This window comes from Coregonus lavaretus (assembly GCF_964263955.1).
Source record: "Coregonus lavaretus genome assembly, chromosome: 4".
In the NCBI taxonomy this organism is placed as follows: domain Eukaryota; kingdom Metazoa; phylum Chordata; class Actinopteri; order Salmoniformes; family Salmonidae; genus Coregonus; species Coregonus lavaretus.
Genome location: NC_139991.1, coordinates 35,684,108 through 35,690,164, shown reverse-complemented (window position 1 = coordinate 35,690,164; position 6,057 = coordinate 35,684,108). Strand labels below are relative to the sequence as shown.

Genomic DNA, 6,057 nt, shown 5'->3' with positions numbered 1-6,057 from the left:
GTTATTTTACAGTAAATTCATGGGGCACCTCACTATGTGAGCATGGTAGTAAAGTTGTGATTTGCATTGTGGTTGTACACAAGAAAATCTTACATAGACCATTCAAGTCCCTGCAACAGCACATATCAAATATAGCTATAGAAAAGTATCACTGAACACTCTAGCTGCCACAATGAGAGAGAAAGACTGTGTGTATGTGTGTGTATATACTGTGTATGCCATTTAGCAGATGCTTTTATCCAAATCAACTTACAGTCGAACCCTCTATCCTGGAGTTGCAAGCACCATGCTCTACCAACTCAGCTACAGAGGACAACAGACTAAGGATCGGACCCTTTTTTTCAATTTTCGCCTAAAATGACATACCCAAATCTAACTGCCTGTAGCTCAGAACCTGAAGCAAGGATATGCATATTCTTGATACCATTTGAAAGGAAACACTTTGAAGTTTATGGAAATGTGAAATTAATGTAGGAGAATATAACACATTAGATCTGGTAAAAGATAATAAAAAATAAAATAAAACATCTAGTCACTGCTGCCATCTAGTTTTCTATTTATTTTTGCGTGTGCAAAGTTTCAGATTGATCCAGTGAAGCACTATTTTGTATAAAGTCTGCCCAAATGTGCCGAATTGGTCAATTGATGCATTTTCAAGTACATAACTATAGAGAACATACAAAAATGATATGGTGTGAGCCAGAGACTGCAAGAGTTGAAACTGTAGAACCCAGTTCCTACATTTGAATATAAAAATTGATTTTATCAAACAAAACTAAGCTACATTTTATCTCTGGGACCCTCAGGATGACAAATCAGAGCAAGATTACTGAATGTAAGTACATTATTTAGCTTCAGAGGTGAATGTATCAAACCAGTTGCCATGATAAGTTTGTTGTTGTTGGGCACTCTCCTCAAACATTAGCATGGTATTTTTTCACTGTAATTGCTACTGTAAATTGGACAGTGCAGTTCGATTAACAAGAATTTAAGCTTTCTTTCCATATAAGACATGTCTATGTCCTGGAAAGTTTGCTATTACTTACAACAGTCATGCTAATCACATTAGCGCACGTTAGCTCAAACATCCCGTATACGGGACACTGATCCCGTAGAGGTTAAAAATACTGTCAGAGTAAACTCCAGACAGAATACACAGAATTAAACTAGTATTGGAATTGAGAATGGTAATGTTAAGTGTGTGTTTATGTGTGGGTGTGTGTGTGTGTGTGTCATCAGTTTGCATGTGTGTGCATATTATGTGTGTGTGGGTATATATAGTGTGTGTGTGTGTGCGTGTACAAATGTGTGTGGGGGAGGGGTGTCTGCGTGCGTTAGTAAGTGTACTGTATAGGTGTACTGTATGTGTATTTATGTATATACTGTAGGTATGTGCGCATTGGCTGGGTCGTGTGCTGTGAAATTCCACCTTCGTTGCTCGGCCCTAAATAAACAGAGGGAGTGTGTGTGTGTGTGTGTGTGTGTGCATGTGTTGTACCGAATTTAATTCAAATGCTACTACTGTCATATTTCTGAGAATGAAAAGTATCCACTTCTCTTTCTCTCTTTCATCACAACCCTTCGACAGAAATGAAATGAAGGCTCTATATTTATTTGTGCTAAATTAGTATGTAGGCTACATATTCTTAAAAATCTGGAACTTTCTACTTAAGAGTTGAGGGTGGAGCTCTTCCTCCCATGTTAAAGACTGAATTCAGGCTACTGTTGGGTAGAAGGAATGTTTACGTGGTTGTGCTCAGTGCGTCTACACTGTATGCACACACATAAAGGCAAACATACATCACCATCAAAGCCAGCAGCACCCTTAAAAACTAAACATTATACCTCCCACAGTAGAGGGACAATGGACACAGAATTGCTCACACTCAATCTTAACAGTTGGTGTATCTTGCTCTTCACACTCCAATCCTGTCAAGACCTGCCACAGCCATTCAGCATCTAAGAATAACAGAGGGATAATTGACAGAGTTCAAATACTATTTGAAATAATTTGAAGTGCTTTAGCTGTGCTTGATTGAGCTTGCCTCTTGCAATGGAACAAATATAAAAGTCCCAGAAGTTGAAATCCAGCCCACCTGGCACTACAGGCAGGCTAAAGCAAACATTCAAAGTATTTGTAAGATTTCAAATAGTATTTGAACTCAGGTCTGGGCCTTGCCTACATAAGTTGGGAATTACTGGGCCCTTTAAGATTACAGACCCAGGTCTATACAGAAGATTTGACGAGCACTGGATATTTACATAAGCTATCGTGTGATGGTGCAATGCATCTGACTTTTGTATTAATGTGACATTGAGTGTGTTTACATACACAGGATTAATTCAATATTAAACTGATTATGGCAGTAGGCAGATTATGCAATAGTCATGTAATCACCTTACTCTGCTTATCTTTGTCGGCGTTTAGTAAGCATACGCCGATTAAAACACCAGGTTTTCTGAGCAATCTTTCAAATTATTAGGACATGTTAACACCTTTATTGGTGTTCCAGCTGTGTATTTGATCTGCACTTGCGAGCACCGGTAGCGCAAGCCTCCCTCTTTAGCGTGAGTGAAGTGAGTTCGGAACAACTGAATGTATGCATCTTAGAAAGAGTTTTCAAATACAAACTTTAAATCTCAGAACTCAAAATCAAATATACTTCCCAAAAATAACATGGTAGAGCATCTATTTTGATTGGCGATTTTCTGCATTTATCACAGTGCAATCAGGTAGCCTGATTTCAGATGTGTCCATGTAAACAGGATTATTAAGGAAATTGTTTTTCTTGCAAAGCATGTAAACATTTTAAATAATAATAATAATAATAATATGCCATTTAGCAGACGCTTTTATCCAAAGCGACTTACAGTCATGCGTGCATACATTTTTTTTGTGTATGGGTGGTCCCAGGGATCGAACCCACTACCTTGGCATTACAAGCGCCGTGCTCTACCAGCTGAGCTACAGAGGACCACCATATAATCAAACTATTATATTAATCTGACTATCCACAATAATCGCATGGGTTTCCCTTGAACAGGGGGGTCATATCTGCTTCAATCTCTGGAGTATCAATCACAGCTGGTCTGTCTTTAGGCTTTTCGTCGCTGACATCTTCGCTCTTGGACTTGTGCAGCACGTAGCCCTTGTTCCACTTGCTGTCGGCGCCCTCATTGGGCTTGCGGATGTTGAACTCCACCTTGGCACGGCCCTTGTCCTGCATGGCCTTCCATTCGTCCAGGGTCATCTCCTTGGGGCCCTCCTCCTTAGGTTCCTCTACTTCGTTCTCCTTATTCTCAGAGTCAGCAGGAGGGTGTTCCTCTCCCTCAGGGGTTTCCTCAGGGGCAGTAGTCTGTTCAGCATCACCACTCGTTTCGTCCTTGGGGTTCCCCCGGTTGTGAGTGCCACTCCCGCCGCGCTTCTCCTCAGATTTCTGAGGTTTGTCGCCGCCGCTGTGTCTGTCGAAGCCGTTGCCCCGGCCCATGCCCCGTCCCCGTCCTCCACACCCACCAGGGTGCCACCACGCCCTCTGGGGGGCCGGTCTCCTAGAGGCTTGTCTGCAGAGAACTCACCTCTCTCTCCGCCATCGGGTTTGTCCTCGAGGTATTTGTCGAAGCGACGCTCGCGTGGGGGTCTCCTGTTGTCCGGCCTCCTGTCGCCGGAGGGCTGCCCTTCGCCCTGCCCGCCCTGGGTGCCAGGCTGGCCCTGCTAGTCCAGCCTCCGGCCCACCTGCCTGATAACTTCTTTCTTCAGAGGTACTGGAGCCTGAGTTTCATCTTTCTTGTCAAGGAGCGGATTCTTCCTGTCCTTCTGTGACTCTTTCTTGGGCTGCAGATTTGGTGATACCAGCTGCGGCCGCCTCTTTCTTGTTGTTCTCCACCGCCTTTAACACCTCGAACGGATCTGATTCATCATCCAATAGCTGGTCAAACCGATTCGTTACGACACAGCCAAAGCCTTCTTGCAGTTGTCTGGGCATGATGGCGCCACTTCAGCGGGATTGACCTCCGATTCTACGAGACTTGGTGCGAACAATTCCCTAAATACTGCCACAAGATGGCTGGGAAATTAACACCATTTGAATGGAAGCACTTTGAAGTTCGTGGAAATGTGAAATTCATGTAGGAGAATATAACACATTAGATCTGGTAAAAGATAATACAAACAAAAAAACATGCAATTTATTTATTTTTTATTTCATCTTTGAAATGCAAGAGAAAGGCCACAATATAATATTGCAGTTTAGACACAATTTAGATTTTGGCCACTAGATGACAGCAGTGTGTGTGCAAAGTTTCAGATTGATCCAGTGAAGCGTTGCAATACTGGAGTATTTTGTATCAAGTCTGCCCAAATGTGCCGAATTGGTCAATTGAAACATTTTCAACTACATAACTATAGAGAACATACAAAAATGATATGGTAATACAAAATGTACGTTTACACACTCCCAGGAATGTCATACATGATGGATCATTAGCTTATACACTCACTTTCACACATCTAGATTGCCGGGTGGGTGTGGAGCCAGAGACAGCAAGGGTTCAAACTGTGGAACCCAGTTCCTACATTTGAATATAAAAATGGGTTTTATCAAACAAAACTATGCTACATTTTATCTCTGGGACCCTCAGGATGATAAATCAGAGCAAGAGAACTGTATGTAAGTACTTTATTTATCTTCAGAGGTGATTGTATCAAACCAGTTGCCGTGATAAGTTTTTGGTTGTTGTGCAATCTCCTCAAACAATAGCATGGTATCTTTTCACTGTAATAGCTACTGTAAATTGGACAGTGCAGTTAGATTAACAAAAATGTAAGCTTTCTACCCATATAAGACATGTCTATGTCCTGGAAAGTTTGCTGTTACTTACAACAGTCATGCTATTCACATTAGCACACGTTAGCTCAACCGTCCCGTATACGGGACACCGATCCCGTAGAGGTTAAGTGCCCTTTCCTATATGCATGCTGAAAGTAAGTAGTTAACTTGTTCTTTTAAAAAATTGCATTGTATTTGTTCAAACACAATTCTCTCCATCAGTTTACTAAGAACAGTAAGATTAACAGCAGTTGCAGCAGCGTATGTGGTGAGTGTGAAAGTATGTGTGTGAGTGTCATCAATTTGCGTGTGTGTGTGTGTGTGTGTGTGTGTGTGTGTGTGGTAGAGTGTGTGTGCGTAGAGTCCAGTGAGTAAGTGCAAGAGAGTTAGTTCAAAAAAGCATCAATGCAGGTAGTTCAGGTAGCCATTTGATTAGCTATTTAGCAGCCTTGTTTAGCAGTCGTATGGCTTGGGGGTAGGAGCTGTTCAGGGTCCTGTTGGTTCCAGACTTGGTGCACTGGTACCGCTTGCCATGCAGTATCAGAGAGAACAGTCTATGGATCTTAATTTCATCACTCTTTTGTTGCTGAGAATTTTCCTGCACAGCAGGAAATGCAAACGTGTAGTGTATTTGCGTTTTAAAAAGGCTTCTAAAGTTTGTAATTTGCACTTTGAAATGTCAGACTTGATTTGCCAAATGAAAAATGTATCAACCCCTACAAAAATGTCCATTATTTATAATCCACATAATAATTAACATTTCCTGTTGCTGCATGATTATTTTCCTGCTGTTGCAATCTGGCTCAAATTAAGATCCTACATCTGTACATATTCATGCTGACTCTACACCACGCACACACACTCACATACAGTCATCATATACGCTGCTGCTACTCTGTTGATATCCTGATGCCTAGTCATATCTACCCCTACCACTCCAGTATCCCTGCACATTGTAAATATGGTATTGGCACTGACCCTTGAAATGACCCTGTATTAAGCTTAATTACTTTCTCGTCTTCTTATTATTTCTATTTCTCTTGTGTTTTTGTTCTACTTTACTTTATTTTATATTACTACTGATATTGATTACTGCATTGTTGGGAAAGAGATTGCAAGAAAGGCATTTCACTGTACTTGTGCAAATGACAATAAAACTTGAAAGAATGGCAATGTAGACATGCATTCACTCTAGCCTTTTGGGGGCTCCTCGCAACCCTTGCGACACCTC

At 41.5% G+C, this 6,057-nt stretch overlaps 1 pseudogene across 1 annotated transcript; it reads right to left on the bottom strand.

Moving 5' to 3' along the window:
- Positions 1-3,008: 3,008 nt before the first annotated feature.
- Positions 3,009-3,983, bottom strand: LOC311127414 (SERPINE1 mRNA-binding protein 1-like; annotated as a pseudogene). The gene has a single exon. The product of its transcript is annotated as an SERPINE1 mRNA-binding protein 1-like (transcript).
- Positions 3,984-6,057: the final 2,074 nt, after the last annotated feature.